We start from the raw sequence: 18,712 nt of genomic DNA on the forward strand, positions 1-18,712 counted from the left end.
TTGGATTGAGGTCTGGGCTCTGACTTGGCCACTCCAGGATATTAACTTGGTTGTTGTTAAGTCATTCTTGTGTAGTATTGGCTTTATGCATGAGGTCTTTGTCTTGCTCGGGAAAAGAATCTTCTTCATCATCATCTCCTCCTCCTCTGTAGTAGCAGCGTTAACAGCAGCTGTAGTTGTAGTAGCAGTAGCTGCTGCTGCTGCTGTTGTTACTGCATCAAGTTTCCTTCCAGGATTTCCCTGTACTTTGAAGGTTTCCAGAGCCTGCTGCAGTGAAACATCCTCACAGCATAGTGCAGCCACCACCATGCTTCACAGTAGGGATGGTATGTTTATGATTATGTGCTGTGTTTGGCTTATGCCTAACATAGCTTTTACTCTGATGGCCAGAAAGCTTAATCTTGGTTTCATCAGACCATAGAACCTTTTTCCAGCTGAGTTCAGAGTCTCCCTCATGGCTTCCGGCATACTCTAGCTGAGATTTCATGTGAGTTTATTTTCTCAACAGTGGCTTTCTCTCTGCCACTTTCCCATAAAGCTGGGACTGGTAAAGTACCCAGGCAATAGTTTTTGCATGTGCAGTCTCTCCCATCTCAGCCACTGAAGCTTGTGACTCCAGAGTTATCATAGGTCTCTTGGTGGCCTCCCTTACTAGTCTTCATGCACAGTCACTTAGTTTTTGAGCCAGCCTGCTCGAGGCAGATTTACAGCTGTGCCATATTCTTTCCATTTCTTGATGATTGACTTCAGTGTACTCCAAGGGATATTCAGTGACTTGGATATTTTCTTGTATCCACCTCTTGACTTGTGTTCTTCAATATCCTTCCTGCAGAATTGCTTGGAGTATGCTTTTCATGGTGTAGTTTTTGCCAGGATATGACTCACCAGCAGTTGGACCGTCCAGATACAGGCGTATTTTTGTTACATTCAGTTGAAACACCTTGACTGCACACGGTGATCTCCATTTAACTGATGATGTGACCTCTAAAACCAATTGGCTGCACCAGTGATGATTTGCTGTGTCACATTAAAGGTGGTTAATAGTTATGCAATCAATTATTTTATGTTTTAAATTTGTAATTAATTTAGATCACTTTGTAGAGATTTGTTTTCACTTTGACATGAAAGATTCTAAATTGTCAAAAAAAAAGCCAAATTAAATCCACTGTGATTCAATGTTATAAAACATTAAAACATGAAAACTTCTGGGGGAATGAATACTTTTTATAGGCACTGTACTTACTGGAGTTCTTCATTCCCTGTCACGTTGGATTTGGTGTCTTTTCGAGATTGCTGTACAGTTACATCGTATGTTTCAAATGTCAAAGGGTACATTGGGAAAAGAGGAGATAGTCATTCATCAATCCATTTGAGTAGTTGGATACAACAACTGTGATCTGTACAAAGAGGTATAACTAACACCAGGGTTAGAATGTGCTTGTCAGCCCATTCATGTCTCTGTAACTGGCTTCACCTTGCCTTCAGAACGGTCATGAAACTTCCCTACCCCTTTCGAAAAAATGTTGTCAGCATCTTTCTAATCCTCTTCTGATCAGAGGGCCAGTGTAACCATGTCTGAGTTCTGTTTGAATTTCCCTTTGCAACATAAACTGTGACGAAACTGCTGCCGGTGGAGGATGGTCAGTTATCATGTGGAAACCGAAAGCATTGCTACTTACTGCCAGGCCATTGCAAAGAATCTTCGCTGCTTCTCCTTTGGCTCAGCAGTGAATGTTTGACTGTTCATTTTCCACCATTTATAATTCTAAGTCATATATACGGAGAACTCTACTAACTTACAAGCTGTATGTGAGTTCAACATGTATGATTGATCCAGCTAGTCGTCTTGTTATCGTCTTTGGCTGATTGGTTTCTGCTCATTCTCTCCTCACTTGGCCTCAGAACTTTTTTCTTACGTTTTTAAACACAGCTTTGTGAATAATGAAGGAATCAAATGCTTTATGTAGAGGCAAAGGGGGAGTAAAAGTATAGTGTGCATTTCTGGTCACCCCATTATAGGAAGGGAATAGAGACTTTGGAATGGGTAGACAAGAGGTTCACCAGGGTGCAGTCTGGATTACAGTGTATGAGCTATGAGAAGAGGCTTGGACTAACTTGGGCTGTTTTCTTTTGGAGGCTGAGAGGCATTTATAAAATTGAGAGGGACATTGATAGGATAGGTATCAGAGCATTTTTGCCAAGGTACAATTGTCAAATGCTAGAGGACATGGCCTTAAGGCAAACTTCTTTATGCCATGGACCAATACCATTAAGCAAAAGGTCCATGGACCCCAGGCTGGAAACCACTGCCTTAAGGTGATGGGGCATAATTTAAAGATGTGTGGGGACAGTTTTTTAAAAATATATATTTACAGAGAGTCGTAATACCTAAAATGAGCTGCTTGGGGTGGTGGTGAAGCAAAGTTCAAAGTAAATTTATTATCAAAGTACATACGTATATGTCACCACATAAAACTTGTTCATTTTCTTGTGGACATACTCAGTAAATCTATAGAATAATTATCATACCAGAATCAATGAAAGACCACCTAACTTGGGCATTCAACCAGAGTGCAGATGACTACAAACTGTGCAAATACAAAAGAAGAAAGAAATAATAATAATCAATTAATAAGCAATAAATATCAAGAACATGGGTGCAACAGGCATATGACTTCGGGCAATGGAGAGAGATGGATCATGTGCTAGCAGAAGACATTTTGTGTGATTTGGCTTTGTGTTCAACACAGACACAATGGGCCAAAGTTGTACCAGTGTTAATGTTAATGTGCAATCATAAGCTTGTCTTCTGAGAGAAGTGAACAGAAGGAATAGGACATTTTGAAATGAAGAAAGGAGGTGGTGCTGGGTTTCTTCAAGATCATCAAGGTAGATGGGACATATCCCATGTTATTAGTAGAGGCGAGACAGGAGACCAAGATCTTTGCTCACCAGTACAGGCAACGTCTCGAACTGGAGAGTAGCCAGTGTGGTTCCTTTGTTTAAGTAGAGAAATGGGGATAATCTAGGAAATTATAGACTAGTGAGCCTCACATTAGTGGTAGAGAACCTATTGGAGAGGACTCTTAGGGTAGGATTTGTGTGTATTTTAAACATAGAAAACATACAGCACAATACAGGCCCTTCAGCCCACAAAGCTGTGCCAAACATGTCCCTACCTTAGAACTACCTAGGCTTTGCCCATAGCCCTCTATTTTTCTAAACTCCATGTACCCATCCAGGAGTCTCTTAAAAGACCCTATCATTTCTGCCTCCACTGCCGCCGGCAGCCCATCCCACACACTCACCACTCTCTGCATAAAAAAAACAACAACTTACCCCCGACATCTCCTCTGTACCTACTTCCAAGCACCTTAAAACTATTCCCTCTCGTGCAAACCATTTCAGCCCTGGGGAAAAGTCTCTGACTATCCACACAATCAATGCCTCTGATTATTTTGTACACCTCTATCAAGTCATCTGTCATCCTCCATTGCTCCAAGGAGAAAAGGCCAAGTTCACTCAGTCTACTCTCATAAGGCATGCTCCCCAATCCAGTGCGTATCCTTATAAGTCTCCTCTGCACCCTTTCTATAGTTTCCACATCCTTCCTATAGTGAGGCAACCAGAACTGAGTACAGTAGTCCCAAGTTGGGTCTGACCAGGGTCCTATAAAGCAGCAACATTACCTCTCAGCTCTTAAACTTAATCCCACAATTGATGAAGGCGAATGCACTGTACACCTTCTTAACCACCGATCAGGAACAATCAGCATGGCTTTGAATTGGGCAGGTCATTTATACAAATGGAATCAGAATCAGGGTTAACATCACTGAAAAATGTTGTTTTGCAGAAGCAGTGCATTGTAATACATAATAAAAAATTAAATTACAATAAGAAATTTAAAAAAATATATATATATAATTAAATTAAATAGGGCAAAAAGAAAGCAAATAATAGGAAAAATAGTGAGGTACTGTACATGGGTCCATTCAGGAAACTGAGGGCAGAGGGTAAGAAGCTGTTCCTAAAATGTTGAGTGTGTGTCTTCAAGCTCCTGTACCACCTCCTTGATGATAATGTTAAAAACCATGCCCTGAATGATGGTGGTCCTTAATGACAGATGCTGCCTTTTTGAGGCATCCCTTCTGAAGATGTTCATGTTGCTGGGCAAGCTAGTGCCCATGATGGAGCTGGTTGTGTTTGCAACTTCCTGTAGCCTTTTCTGATCCTGTGCGGTTACCCTTCCATAGCAGACAGTGATACAGCCAATTAGAATGCTCTCCACAGTACATCTGTAGCAATTTGTGAGAGTCTTTGGTGACAAACCAAAATTCCTCAAACTCCTAATGCTGCTGTCGTGCCTTCTTTGCAATGGCATCAATCTGTTCTGCCCAGGATAGATCTTCAGAGATGTTGTCATCCAGGAACTTGAAACTTCTCACTCTTTCCACTGCTGAGCCTTCATTGAGGACTGGTGTGTGTTCCGTTGACTTCCCCTTCCTGAAGTCCACAATCAATTCCTTGATCTTACTGATGTTGAGTGCAAGGTTGTTGCTGTTACACCACTCAACCAGCTGATCTATCTCACTCCTCAGTGCTTCCTCGTTGCCATCTGAAATTCTGCCAACAATAGTTATGTCATTGGCAAATTTATAGATAGCATTTGAGCTGTGTCTAGCCAAACAGTTGTGGGTATAGAGAGTGTAGAGCAGTGGGCTAAGTACACATACTTAAGGTGCACCAGTGTTGATTGTCAGTGAGGAAGAGATGTTATTTCCGATCTGCACAGATTGTGGTCTCCTGTAGAGGAAATCTTGGACCTAGTTGCAGAGGGAGATATAGAGGCTCAGGTTTTGGAGCTTATTGAGTAGTACTGACGGTATGATATTGTTGAACGGTGAGCTGTAATCAATAAATAGTAGCCTGATGTAAGTATTGTCCAGGTGATCATAGCTGAGTGGAAGCCAGTGTGATTGCATCCTCTATTGACCTATTGAGTTTATTACGACCATGACCAACCTCTCAAAGCACTCATTCACAGTAGATGTGAGTGCAACTGGGCAATAGTCATTAAGACAATTCACCTTGCTCTTCTCAGGTACTGGCATGATTGTTACCCTTTTGAAGCAGGTAACTGTAGTACTCTAACTGTAGTTGTAAAAGACTGAAGATGTCCTTGAAAGCTCATGCTGGTTGGTTGGTACAGGTTTTCAGTGCCCTACCAGGTACACCATCAGGGCCTGACTAGTTGCAACTTGAGAACACCCTCATGAAAGATGTTCTGATACAGCCCTGTTAGAGCTCCTCTGCCTCCCTTGACATGCCTCTCATCATTGGTGCTGCCACAAGTAGAAGTACAACTAGCTAAATGGGTTTTCCAAGGTGCGGGTGTAGGATGGTGAACATTCTTGATGGTGGTGTGACAGTGATCCAGTGTGCTGGCTCCTCTGGATCCATAGGTGACATGTTGGGGGTCATTGGTCAGAGACGGCTTCAAGTTGACCTGGTTGAAATTCCCTGCAATGATTGGGAAGGAATTAGGCTGCTTCGTGGCTACTGATAACGGCGCTGAGCTCCTCCGGTGGCTGCCTGATGTTGGCCTGAGGTGGAATGTACACCACTACCTGGATAGTCCCTCAGCAGATAAAATAGACTGAAGAAGATGATTGATGTAGACATGTTAATGGATGTCGTCTACATGAACATTAGTTCGGTGTTTGACAACGTCCCTCATAGTAGGGTGCACGGGATCCATGGTGATATGCCAGTTTGGATTCAGAATTGGCTTGCCTGTGGAATTTCAAAGTACATTTCTTGTCAAAGAGTTTATACAATTTTAAGACTTGTTTGTTTACAGGCAGCCACAAAGCAAGCAACCCGAAAGAAACAAATTAAAAATATAAAAGAAAGACCAACACCCGATATGCAGAGAAAGAGGGAAGAAAATCTTAAATCATACAAGCAATAGCAGTGAGCAAAAATAACCTGAACCAGAATGGGTCCTCAGATCCAAACCCCAAAGCAGCCTGAAGTAGGCCCACAGCCTGTGCATCAGTCCATCATGTTAGCAGGCATAGAGCACAGCAGGCAGGGCAGTCTTCATAGAGCGCCATAGAAAGAGAGGAGTGAACATTGAGAAAGAGTGAGCAAAATCGGCTAACACCTCCAATCCTAATGTGCTGTCTTTCCAGTATATTGTTCAAGTAGTCCAAATGGTGTGTTGTACCTTGCACTAGGACCCAGGCACTGCTGCAAGGGAAGTCTCTGGGCCCAGAACATGCTGCCAGCAACTCGCGCTGGGTGCCAAACACGTCACCAAACCCAAAACCGACCTCAATTCTTCCAAATGGGCTCAGTGCCCAGGGCGATCCAGCCTCACATCCTGGCCAGTTGCATAAGCATTGGAAATCCCAACTGCCCCAACTTCTCCTCAACGAATGGTTCACTCCATCTGTATCAATTCTGCAATGTACCGGCATAGTTCATCTCTCGAATTTACTTCACCTTCGCTCGCCTCCTCATTGTTAGTGGTGATAATTTACAACAATTTTCTTCAGAAAAGGTGTTATTGGTAATTTTTTAGTTGAAGTCCTTGCCTTTTGAACTAGCTGAGAACTGTCGCATGCTTTCAATAGCACCATCTAAAACTGGCGGAAGTGTAATATTCTGGTGGGAGCTCTACTACCGGCAGTGTTCTGCAGGGATCAGTGCTGGGACCACTGTTGTTTGTGATATGTATAAATAACTTCAGAGAAAATGTAGCTGGGTAGGTTAGTAAGCTTGTAGATACACATATTGATGGAGCTGTGAAAAGGGGGGATACAGTTCAGTTCCAGATCTGGCAGATATGCGGGCAAGCTTGAGGTGTTTCACTCTGGGGAGCCAAATGGGGTAAATACATAGTTGAAGGCATGTCCCTTAACAGCATTGATGTACAGGGATCCTGGAGTCCAAGTCTGTAGCTCCCTGGAGGTGGTAAAGAAAGCATGGTTGGGGCATTTTAGAGTCAGGAAGTTGTGTTGCAGTTGTGTAAAGTTATGGTTAGGCTGCACTTTTGAGTACCGTGTACAATTCTAGTCATCTCATTACAGATATGTGAGGCTGTGGAAAGAGTGGCGAAGAGAATCACCAAGATGCTGCCTGCATTAGAGGGGAGAGGCGCCAGTGACTTGTTCTCCCTCCCAGTATGATGATGTTTCATCTGCCCCAGGCCTCTTTGTTCTAGTTCCCCAGAGCTTTCAAGTTCCTGATCTTTTAAAAAATAATCTACTTCCTCTTTAGCTACCCTTAAAAGTACATCCTCCGCAACCCTCCAGGCTAGAGAATTCCAGCAATTCACCCCTTCTCCGTGCAGCCAAGAAATTCCTTCTCAGTTTTGTTTTAAAGGACCATCCCCTTACCATGTGACTATGAGACTCTTCCACTAGTGCAGAGGTTCCCAACCTGGGGTCTGTGGACCCCTCGGTTAATGGTAAGGCTTCATGGCATAAAAAAGGTTAGGAACCCCTGCACTGGTGGAAACATCTTGTCATCTATCCTGTGAAGCCTCCCCAGGGTCTCATACGTGACAATTAGATCAACCCTCATTCTTCTGAAATCAATGTAGTTCTAATTTCATTAGCCCATGCCATGGGCAGCCTTCTTATCCCAGGAATTAGCAAAGTAGTTCAAAGATACAGACTGTATAAAGCAGCTAATGCACCATCTCTCATGTGCCAGCTGAAATACTATTAATCTATGTGTCTGACCGCAGCAGTACTTCTCTCTTCTAGACTTAGAAACCTCACAGTGCCATCCAAATGCAAGAAAGTGTCCACCCTATTTCTGGCCCTTTAGATGTGTTTATAATTAAAGGTAACTGGTACTGACCTGTTGGCATCTTTGGAGAGGAAGGCAGGGGTAGTTCATTCGAAAAGGTGTTGAGAAGTTTCTCAGTTGCACTGTTGTTGCTTTTTGGCTTGTGAGTACGGAACAGGGAGTTTTAGAGGCCAGAACAGTGATTATCCAACCAGACATTCGGTAGTATCTGAGGTTGTTAAAGCTGTTACAATCAAATAAATCAGAATCAGATTTAATATCACTGGCATGTGTCATGAAATTTATTAACAATACATTGCAATTGCATTGCAATACATGATAAATATAGAAAAAATCAATTACAGTGTGTATGTATATTAAATAGTTAAATTAAAAATAGTGCAAAACCAGAAATAATATAAATAAGTGAGGTCGTGTTCATTGGTTCAATGTCCATTCAGAAATGAGATGGTGGAGGAGAAGTTGTTCCTGAATCTGAGTGCGTGCCTTCAGGCTTCTGTACCTCCTACCTGATGGTAACAATGAGAAGAGGGCATGTCCTCAGTGGTGGGTATCAAGTGTCTTAGGTGACAAACCAAATCTCCTCAAACATCTCATGAAATATGGCTGCTGCCTTGCTTTCTTTATAGCTGCATCAATATGTTGGGACTAGGTTAAATCCTCAGAGATATTGACATCCAGGAACTTAAAATTGCTCACTCTCTCCATTTCTGATCTCTCTATGAGGATTGATTTGTGTTCCTTTGTGTTACCTTTTCTGAACAACTCTCAAATGGTGATTACAGAGCACTATAGGCTGTAGTTTAATGTTACCTAGTTCATCATCGCTGTTGGGACCCTGCTACTCTTCATGTTATATGTCAGTGATTTGGATGACAGAACTGATGGCTTTGCGGCCAAGTCTGCGGATAGCACAAAGATAGGTGAAGGGGCAGGTAGAGTTGAGGAAGCAGGATGTCTGCAGAAGGATTTAGACAGCTTAGGAAAAGGGACAAAGTGGCAGATGGAATACAGTGTACGGAAGTATTTCTTCCTTTGGTAGAAGGAATAAAGGTGTAATTTATTTTCTAAATGTGGAGAAAGTTCAGAAAGCAGGGGTGCAAAAGGACTTGGGAGACCTTGAGCAGGATTCCCTCAAGGTTAATTTGCAGGTTGAGTCGGTGGTGAGGAAGGCAAATACGATGTTAGCATTCATTTTAAGAAGACTGGAATGTAAAAGCAAGGATGTAATGCTGAGGCTTTAGCAGGCATTAGTCAGACCTTACCTGGAGCATTGTGAGCAGTGTTGGGACCTTTATCGAAGGAGAGCTGTGCTGACATTGGAGAGGCTTCAGAGGAGGTTCACAAGGATAATCTAGGGAAATGAAAGCATTAACATTTGAGGAGCATTTGGTTGATGGGGCCTGTACTCACAGTGGTTTAGAAAACTGTGGGGGATCTCAATGAAACTCATCAAATATTAAAAAGGCCCGAGAGAATAAATGGAGAAAGGATGTTTCCTGTCGTGGGGGAGTCTTGGAGCAGAGAGCACAGGGACGTCCCTTTAAGACAGATGAGGAGGGGTTTGTTTAGCCAGGGTGTGGTGAATCAGCAGAATTAATTGGCACAGACAGCTGTGACGGTTGAGTCATTGGGTATATTTAAAGTAGTAGATCAGTTCTTGATTAGTCGGGTTGGGGATCTCAGGTTATGGGGAGGGGGCAGAGGAATGGAGTTGAGAGGAATAATAAATGGCAGAACATACTTGATGGGCCAAATGTCCTAATCCTGCTCCTATGTCTTATGATTTTGTGGCCATTAGGAGTCATACATCCACTCTTGGTCTGAGTCAGTGTTCCATTTTGGGGCTTCAGTTACTGACTGAAATGACCCAACAAATAAGAGCTTGCGTTCACAGCTTTGCCACATCCGGTTGGGGGTGGTAGAATGGACCCACTCAGCAGATGCTCAGTATATTTTCAATAATGATGCAGTTTGATATCCCACTGGGACTCAGCATGCAGTTTGATGCATACAGGTCAAACAGAGGAATTTTGAAGAACTGCTGCATTTCAGTTCTTTTCTGGTTTCCAGTGGAATGCTATTTCAAAACATTGACTTACTTTTTTTTAGATGAGCTTCCTCTTGAATTTGGAAAATCAGGAAGTGCTTACTTCTGCTTCCTGTGCTGTAGCTACTGGCGGTCAGGAAGTGGTTGGGTCGTCTCTCTGTTTGCATGTGCAGTGCAGGGAGGCTGTTTAGCTTGAAGGGCTTTTAGTTCCTCACAACTTCATGACAAAGTTAGACTGGAAATCTCTACAAAGACAGAATTAAGTGGTGATGGTGTCATCCAAGCTGTTTTTTAACCTCCCTGTCTCCTGATGGCAGCCACAACTTTATCACCAGCTTTTGTGGGATGTTTATTTTACTGAGGAGGGAGAGATATCACAGAACTCTTCCCTCAGGGCCTTCCTCAGTAAAATGGAAGACCGAACCAGAATTCACCAGTATATCACTGAAAGCACCCAACCTGGGACCTTCAGCAATTGGTTGTGTTCTCTGGGAGTTCATCTTGGGTGCACTGAAAAAGTAATGTTGGTTAATTATCACTATCTGCAAGGATGCAACTACCTCTTTGCATCTTACTCAATCATGCAAAAATTCTTGGCTGCTGCAATGAAATTGCAACGCTGAGCATGTTTTCAGCTCTAGTAGCCAGGTTAACTAGATCATCTGCACTTTTTTAACGATGGATTAGGACACAACTGAGACTCCTGCAGAGTTCGTCTTATAGGTGCAGACGAAAGGGCATCCAAGTGCCCGTTGATCTGGTGGTGGGGAGATGAAAAGCATTCTGTGGATAGAGACTGAAGGTGATGTGCACTCAATGAACACTTCATTAGGATATCTTGGTGGTGTAACGGTTAGTGCAATGCTATTGCAGTTGGAGTTCAGTGTTCAATTCCGATGCCATCTGTAAGAATGACGGCTCTTCCGTTGAGATTGTTAAGAGCACCAAATTTCTTGGTGTTCACCTGGTGGAGAATTTCACCTGGTCCCTCAACACCAGCTCCATAGCCCTGAAAGCCCAGCAGCATCTCTACTTTCTGCGAAGGCTGAGAAAAGTCCATCTCCCACTCCCCATCCTCACCACATTCTACAGAGGATATGTCAAGAGCATCCTGAACAGCTACATCACTGCCTGGTTCGGGAATTGCACTGTCTCAGATGCAAGACTCTGCAGCGGATGGTGAGGTCAGCTGAGAAGATCTTCGGGGTCTCTCTTCCTGTCATTACAGACATTTACACCAAACACTGCACCTGCAAAGCTAACAGCATTATGAAGGACCCCACACACCCCTCATACAAACCTTTCTCCCTCCTGCCATCTAGCAAAAGGTACCGAAGCATTCGGGCTCTCATGACCAGACAGTGCAACAGTTTCTTCCCCCAAGTCATCAGACTTGTCAATACCCAGAGTCTAGACTGATATTTACATAATTTATTATTATATTGAAATTTGTCCTCTACTGTGCCTATTCTGCACTGTTTTGTGCACTTCATGTAGCCCGTTGTGTTGTTTTACGTAGTCTCGTGTAGCCTTGAGTTGTCTGACATAGTCTAGTGTAGTTTTGTGTCGTTTCATGTAGCACCATGGTCCTGGAGGAGTGTTGTTTTGTTTTTACTGTGTACTGTACCAGCAGTTCATGGTCGAAATGACAATTAAAAGCAACTTGAAGAAGAGCGTACAGCCTTCCTGTGAGTACAGGGTTTCCTCCAGTCGTTTCCATTTGCTCCCAGATTCCAAAGCCATTATGGTTAGTAGTGTAACTGGTCATGGTAAATCAGGCTGGGGTTAAATAGGTGGGTTGCTGGGTGGTGTGGCTCACAGTCCGGGAGGGCCTGTTCCACTCTGTATCTTGAAAGAAAGAAAGAAATAGGTAAATGGTTAGATGGATAAATAAAAACCTGCACACCTGCTGGTTAATGCAAATATCTAATCAGCCAATCGTGTGGCAGCAGCTCAATGCATAAAAGAATTCAGGCATCATCCAGAGGTTCATTTGTTGTTCAGACCAAACATTACAATAAAGGAGAAATGTGACCCAAGTGCCTTTGACTGTGGAATGATTGTTAGTGTCAAACAGGGTGGTTTCAGTATTTCAGAAACTGCTGATTTGGGATTTTTACACATAACAGTCTCTAGAGTTTACAGAGAATGGTGCAAAAAACAAAAATATCCAATGAGTGGCAGTTCTGTGGGCAATAATGTCTTGTTATTAAGAAGGGTCGGAGGAGAATTCCTGTCATGTACCTGTCCAAGTGCTTCTTAAACACCATCGTTGTATCTGCTTCTATTGCCTGTTTATTCGATACCCGCAACATCCTCTTCATGGGAAACCTGCCCCTCAGGTTTCCTTTAAATATTTTTGCTCTCACCTTAAACCTATGTCCTTTAGATTTGAACTCCCTATCCTTTGAAAGTGACTGCGATTATCAACCCTTCTGCACCTCATAAGTTTATAAACACTAGTGCAAGCAAACCCAATCCATCCAGTCTGTCTTTCTAGCTTAAGTCCCACTTTCCAGGTAACATCCTGGTGAATCTGTTCCGCACACTTTCTAACATTACCCCATTCTTCTTGAAGTGTGGTGGCCAGAACTCAACACAGTATTCCAAGAGTGGCCTCAAGAGAGTCTTCTGCAACTGCAACATGGTGTCCCAACTCAAAATTCTCAATACCTCTCTCCTATGAAGTCAAGCAAGCTGAACAGCTTCTTCACTACCTTTTCCACCTGTGTCATCATTTTCAGGGAACTATGAAGTTGAAGCCCAAGCTCCCTCTGTACACCAACGTTTCTGAAGTTCTTGTCATCTATGTATATGTCTGGCCATATTAGATGACCCAAAGTGCATTGCCTCATATTTGAACAGAGAACATAGAATAGCCACTTCAGCCCTTGGTCTCTGCAACCAGGATGCAATTTAAACTAATCCCAATTGCCCAAACAAGGTCCATACCCCATTCCCTGCCTGAATGTGTCTGTTAAAATGCCTCTTCTGTGTTACTATCAAGTCTGCTTTCACCCCTCCCCTGGTAGTGCGTAGCAGGCACCTACCACTCTGTGTAAATCTCCTTTACTCTTTCCCCTTCTCCCCTTATATCTATGTCCCCTAGTATTTGACATTTCCACCCTGTGAAAAGTATCTGAATATCTACCAGACTGATGTCTCTGATAATTTCCACAGTTCAATCTTCAAAGTCAATTTTATTATCAGAGTTAGTACATGTCACCACAAACAACCTGAGTTTCATTGCCCATACTCAGCAAATCTGTAGAATAATAACTATATCACGATCAATGTAAGATCAACTAGAGTGCAGAAAGCAACAAACTGTGCAAATGCACATATAAATAAATAGCAATAAAGAACGAGAACATGGAATAACAGGATGAAATGTGCTTAAAAATAGATGATCGGTGTGGGAACATCTCAATTGATGGACGAATGAGTGTGGTTATCCCCTTTTGTTCAAGAGCCTCCAGAATTATATCAGGTGGCCTCTCCTCAGCCTTCAAGTGGTACAGACAAAATGATCAGAACTTGTCCAACTGTCTGTATAGCTGATACTTCCTGAATTTATTACTTAACACCAGAACCTATGAAGGCAGTTTTGCCATTTGCCTAATTTACTACCTTATCCAATTATTGTCTTCATTTTTTTGGAAAGCTTCTTTCGTTATTGCTGTTCTGTTTTTGATATCTGTGTCATACCTGCCATCACTTGTTATTAGGCTGCCAAGATATCTGAATTTGTTAACTTGTTTGATGTTTGTATTTCCAATCTTGATCATACACTGTGGGATGTTTGTCTTTCTGGAGATGACCATGCTTCCTGTCTTCTTGGTGTTGATTGAGAGGCCTCTGTGATTACTTTCTGCTGCCACTATAGTGAGTAGTTCTTGAAGTTTTGTTTCTGAGTCAGCTGTTAGCACGATGTCATCAGCATATCTGATGTTGTTTATATTATGGCCTCCAATTGCGAATCCTTTGATGTCTTTGATACTTCTCAAGATATTTTCACTATACAGGTTGAATAAGTCTGGTGAAAAAATGAAGACCATATTAACAGACAGATGAGCATGTACACTAAAAACTGAATACTGCAGTGCTACATTTATTCTACCCTGACTTATGGAAGTGAATGCTGGACCATTACCCCAGCAATGGAAAAGAGACTAGAAGCATCTGAATTATGGTTCTGTAGGAGAATGTTAAAAATATCATCAAATGAAGACTGTAAACACATCAAATAAAGAATTTCTCAGAAGAGCCCAAGCAGTTAGGTCACTCATACCAACAATAAGAGAAAGCCAACTCAGATTCCTAGGACACATCATGTGGAAAGATGAACTAGAAAAACTCATATTCTCTCTCTGTAAAGATCGAGAGGAGCAAACCTAGAGGAAGACCTTGGCTTATGTGCATCAAAAGCCTAGCCAGGTGGCTACACATCGAGGAAATGGAAGTCATCCAAAGAACGAAGGATAGATCTTTATGGAAAACCATGGTCACCAATGTCTGAATTGGATATGGTACCTAGACCAACAGACAGATCCAATTATGTTGCCACTTTTGTGAAGTTAATGATTTACAATTCGCCAATATCCCTCTGTATGTCATTGCTTCTAAAGGTCTTGCCATTTATCGTGCTCTTACCTCTTGCACTTGACTTTCCAAAGTGCAACACCTCACACTTGTCCTGCTTAAACTCCATCTGCTATTTCTCTGTCCATAATTGTAACTGATGGTGATATTCTGGAAGTACCCTTTACAAAACTTCCTCACTATCTACCATCTCATGAATTTTATGTCAAGAATTCAGTTTAATATCAGAGAATGCGTACAGTATGCAACCAGAACACAGACATCCACGAAACAAAAAAGCCCCGAAGAATGAATGTCAGAAACAATGGAACCCCAATGCCTCCCTCCTACACACAATCAGCAGCAAAAGCATCCACTCCTCACCATGCACATCTTTGATTCTGTTTACCAAGTCACCATGGATTCCATGTCTCTTAATCTCCTGGATCGTGCAACTGTGGGAAGCTCTTTCATGTATACAACATCTACTACCCTACCCTCAGCTATCACCTTCATCACCTCCTCAACTCACTCAGGTTTGTAAGGGAAGACCTCCCCAGTCACAAAGCCATATTGACTCTTGCGAGTTCAGGTAGGACATCAGAATAAGGTCTCTGGATTAAACCATAAACAAAATATGAATTTAATGTGGAGTAATCTGGGGTGGTGTGTTTTGGCAGAAAGCCTGGGAGGATGCAGTAAAGGCTGTGGCATATTTTTGAAATTGTGCAGGAGTAGGGAAACCTGGGATATATGTACTTAAGTCATTGAAGCTGGCAGGACCTCAAAGTTCAAAGTAACTTTATTGTCGAAGTGCACGTATGTCACCATATACAACCAGAGATTCATTTTCTTGTGTGCATATTCAATAAGTCTATAAATTAATAACCATAACAGCATGAATAAAAGCGCATCCAACTAGGGTGTTCACCCAGAGTGCAGAAGACAATAAGTTATAAATACAAAAAGTAGAAATAATGGTAATAAATAAATAAGCAGAAAGTATCAAGAACACAAAATGAAGTGTCCTTGAAAGTGAGGCCATTGGTTGTGGAACCAGTTCAGTGATGGGGCAAGTGAAGTTATTCCCTTTGTTTCAAGAGCCTGATGGTAGAGAAGTAGTAACTATTCCTGAACCTGGTGGTGTGAGGCATTATGCTCCTCTACCACCTTCCTGATGGCAGCAGTAAGCAGAGAACATGGCCTGTGTGTTGGGGGTCCCTGATGATGGTTGCTGCTTTTCTGCGACAGTGTTTCATGTATGTCTGCTCAGTCGTTAGGAGGGGTTTACCCATGATGCATTGGGCTGTAGCCAATACTACTTGTAGGATTTTCCATTTAAGGGTATTGGTATTTTTGATGCAGCCAGTCAATAGACTATCCACTACACATCTGTAGAAGTTTGTCAAAGTTCCATATGTCATGCTGAGTCTCTGCAAAATCCTAAGGAAGTAGAGGGGCTTTTATGCTTTCTTTGTAATTGTACTTATTTGCTGTTCCCAGGACAGGACCTCCAAAATGAAAATAGCTAGAAATTTGAAGTTGTTAACCCTCTCCATCTCTCACAATAGGACCTGTTTTGAGAACAGGTAGGAAAATGTAAAGACTTCATTAACAAGTATTTAAAACAAAAGAAAGTCAGTTTATGCTGAACCTTAGTACAACCTTCGGTACAAACTCTTGAATCTATGGTTTCTGCCTGCCTTTGAAGAAATTGAGGGAGAGGTGTACAATATTAAGTAGGGTTAGATATGGCACAGTGGCTTTCCATTTGTTATGGTACAGGGACTAGGAGAGGCATTTTAGGTTTGGGACGAGATGTGAGGAGGATTTAAAGGATCTTTTATGTGCCAAATGAAACTAACCAGGAGTTACTACCACAAGTTGTGGACATGAAGATTAACAATAATGAGGAAAATAAATGGGACATAAACCTGTAGTGTTGTAGGTGTACACTGAGGTAATGAGATTGACTGGATTACCCTGCAGAGGTTGCTCAGTCTCATTGACCTGAAGAGTCGTCTTCTGAGTTGTGTCTCTGACAATAAAATGGTGGGAACCTCCTTCTACTGTGGCAGGATGGAATGATTGCCTGATCCGCCCCCTTGCCTATGTGTACTCAAATTTGCTGCCTTATTTCGGATCGTCTGTAGATTTGGATCTAGAGTCTTGCTTGTCCATTCAGTTTACGAAGGTATCCGACAAAAGGTCAACAAAATGTTTTCTGGAAATGCTACTTGTTATTGTACTAGCATGTATATCCTCTTTATCTGACTCCCTGACTCCTACTGGCAGTCCTTCACTGATAGAATTCACAAGCCTGCCTCCATTTCTATCTACTTGCATACCCTCTCACACAAAATATTACTGAATTTCTTTGGATGTTGATATATACAGCAATAGGCATTTCCCTGCTCATTATCTTGGTGAAGTGTGTAAAAATTTCAATTTGGTTAGTTAGAGGAGAGTGAACTTCATAAATAATCAGCCAATTCTTTTATCAGCATGTATTTAAATTACTATCATGCCCCATGCTAGGACCTGATCGAGCTCCCTCCTTTTATGAATAGAGGAGGTTCATGAAAATAATTCCAGGATTGAAAGGCATCATAAGAGGTGGCTGAAGGCCTATACTAAATGGAATTCAGAAGAATGATGGTGGGATCTCATTGATGTTGAAAGGCCTTGATGTAAGGAAGCTTCCTATGGTGGAGGAGTCTAAGGCTGGAGGACACAGCTTCAGAATAGAGGGATGGGCATTTAGAACAGAGATAAGGAGGAATTTCTTTAGCCGGAGAGTGGCAAATCTGTGGAATTCGTTGCCACAGGTGGCTGTGGAGTATTGGATATATTTAATGCAGAAGTTAATAGATCCTTGATTGTTCAGGGCATGAAAGGATACGAGGAGAAGTCAAGAGGTTGGAGCTGAGAGGGAAATGGATCAGCCATGATGAAATGGTGGAGCAGACTAGATGGGCCAAGTAGCCTAATTCTGCTCCTATATCTTATGGTCTTATTTATACTTTACCAATCCATAGGAATAACCATTCCTGATTCTAGAGATCTTTGGAAAGTTCTGACAAAGACACTTAAATTTCTTCACCTCATTTATTCGCATTTGGTGATTTATCCAAATCCAGTATATCTAAACAGACAATATCTCCAAGACATCACACCGCATGGGCAGAAGTTTTCCAGTGGAAAAGACCAAAGCCATCGTCTTCAGTACCCATCACAAAATTCTCAGCCATTAAAAAGAGAAAATGAGTGCAGGAGATGCGAGGTTATGTTGAAGTTCTATAAGGCGTTGGTGAGGCCTAATTTGGAGTATTGTGTGCAGTTTTGGTCACCTACCTACAGGAAAGATAGAAAGAGTACAGACAAAATCTACAAGGATGTTGCTGGGTCTGGAGGACCTGAGTTATAAGGAAAGATTGAATAGGTTAAGAATAGATGGGCTGAAGGGCCTATTTCTGCGCTGTATGACTATGAAAGGTTAGGATAAGCTTAGTTCAGCTGCAGTGAACTGAGTGATCTGCATGATCCGAGTCGTTGTAATCTGAAGGGAATATGGAAGCATTCGAGAAGGCGCCTTAGTGTTTCCAAAGGTGATATTAGAATTGAGGATATATTCAGCTGACAAAGATGAATAGACTGAGAGTTTTTAATTCTGGAACAGTTCTGTCTACTTCATTTCTGTCTGTTGTATCTGTACCACCCACTGACGTTTGCTCAAACTTTGCTGAATTTGCTGTTCAACTTGTTAACTTTCTGGTGATTTTGGCACATCTTTCAAACCTGCTGAGGTAGCTTGGACATTGTCAGAAGTGCTAAGTGGATGCAGCGGTGCATCAAGCCTGCTCCAGCAGCTGTAGAAAGCATTGCTGGGGAGGAGGATGGAGTTGGGTCAGCAGTAATGATGTAAGACCCTCTAGGAACAGGCATGACAGAGACCAGCTCAACAGTACCATCTGGTGTATATGTTGCCTGCACAGTTTATGAAAATGAAACCAGTGATGATTATCTTTACTGCACTTCACTTTAACATGCTTTATGCTGACAAATAGAAGTGGCCAACCAGAACCTTGGCCAGATTGAATAAGGGTAAATTTATGGCCTACATTTGAGTTGCATGATCCTTAGCAGGCTGCTGGGGCAGCATGGTAGCGTAGTGGTTACTGCAGCGCTCTACAGCGCCAGTGGTCAGGGTTCAATTTCTGCTGCTCTCTCTAAGACGTTTGTAGTTCCTTACCATGACTG

At 42.3% G+C, this 18,712-nt stretch overlaps 1 protein-coding gene and 1 long non-coding RNA gene across 4 annotated transcripts in view; one reads left to right on the forward strand and one right to left on the reverse strand.

The window, feature by feature from the left end:
* The window catches only part of LOC132397043 (E3 ubiquitin-protein ligase RNF167-like), a 184,316-nt gene that overhangs the window by 124,934 nt on the left and 40,670 nt on the right, over positions 1 to 18,712 (forward strand). The window lies entirely within an intron of this gene.
* LOC132397045 (uncharacterized) lies at positions 3,946 to 9,499 on the reverse strand. The gene is made up of 3 exons (XR_009513248.1): positions 9,087 to 9,499; positions 7,873 to 8,044; positions 3,946 to 5,793 (listed from the first exon to the last, which is right to left on the reverse strand). It is a non-coding gene; the product is annotated as an uncharacterized LOC132397045 (long non-coding RNA).

This window comes from Hypanus sabinus, chromosome 7 (genome assembly GCF_030144855.1).
Source record: "Hypanus sabinus isolate sHypSab1 chromosome 7, sHypSab1.hap1, whole genome shotgun sequence".
Taxonomy (NCBI): Eukaryota; Metazoa; Chordata; class Chondrichthyes; order Myliobatiformes; family Dasyatidae; genus Hypanus; species Hypanus sabinus.